The 1,202-nt window shown below is 30.2% G+C and overlaps 1 non-coding gene across 1 annotated transcript; it reads left to right on the top strand.

Annotated features, from left to right (window-relative positions):
* Positions 1–223: 223 nt before the first annotated feature.
* Positions 224–295, top strand: Trnaa-cgc (transfer RNA alanine (anticodon CGC)). The gene has a single exon. It is a non-coding gene; the product is annotated as a tRNA-Ala (tRNA).
* Positions 296–1,202: the final 907 nt, after the last annotated feature.

Below are 1,202 nucleotides of genomic sequence, written 5' to 3'. Positions count from 1 at the left end.
CTACAATACTCTATACCTTTTTCCTTCGCCATAATTTGAAATATCTTTTAACTTAATCTTTTTTATTTTTATTCATCTTTAATTCTATTAGTAATTAACCAATAGTGGTACGGTTTATTAACAGATTTCGAATTTATCATTTTGTTAATAAGTACAAACAATATTATTTAACATAATAATGTAGTTTACATTCATTTAGTGTCTTTATTTTAGAATCACCATCGGGGGTGTAACTCAGTGGTAGAGTGTCTGCTTCGCATGCTGAAAGTCCTGGGTTCAAATCCCAGCTCCTCCAATCACTTTTTGTTTTTTTTTTGTTAAATATACGTATTTTCATTGAATGTTCAGCAATAATTGAAGAGCGGCCAAGCTAATTGATCTAAGTACCAAAATTAAAAATTGCCAGAAATCAAAGAAAACTTGAATAACCAAAAAATAAAACAATTATAATTGAAGATGTGGATTCCAAAAGGTCTTAAGTCAAAAAAGTAAATTTTTCAGGAACGAATTTGAATATAAATAAATGTTACTTTGGAATAGAATCAGTCATGTAATTTGCAGGTTCAAATTCTTGTTTCAAGACAATTTAAAGTAAGTTTGAACACAAAATCATGGCTTTTAAGAAGTTTACAAACAACAACATATTATTTAAAACAACATATGTTTTTTTTTTCAAAACGACCTTAAGTCAGTGACTTAAGCACTTTTGGAAAATTCATGTGGGAGACAACTTCATAGAACAAGGCATGACTAAAGCACTTTTACATTACTGATTTGTAATCTGTATAGTATACTTGACTTAGGCTGTTATGGCATGAATTGTTTTTCTAATGTTAGAAATGATGCTCTGACATAGATAATTGATTGAAAAAAAAAACAAAATATATATTTTTGCACTTAGATCACTTAGCTCGGAACTCTTTAATTGCACTATGTAAACCTAAAACATAAAATGTTATGAGTAGTTTAAAAAAGCAACAATATGGCTGAATCAAGGGCAGATCCAGAGAGGGGGCAATGCTTCTCCCCAAGTATTTAAAAAAATTACTACTAAAAATACTTTAATAACGTTTTGAGTGTCATAAATGTCTTTATGGCCTTAAAACTCACCATATTAACCCAAATTTTTAAAAATTTTCCCACAGACCACTCGGTACCCCCCTCCCAATAGATCATGCCCCCCCACCCCCGAAAATGAATTT

The sequence above is a fragment of the Diabrotica virgifera genome, chromosome 5, assembly GCF_917563875.1.
Source record: "Diabrotica virgifera virgifera chromosome 5, PGI_DIABVI_V3a".
In the NCBI taxonomy this organism is placed as follows: Eukaryota; Metazoa; Arthropoda; class Insecta; order Coleoptera; family Chrysomelidae; genus Diabrotica; species Diabrotica virgifera.
The sequence above is the reverse complement of the archived record's forward strand: the minus strand, read 5'-3'. Positions and strand labels throughout refer to the sequence as shown.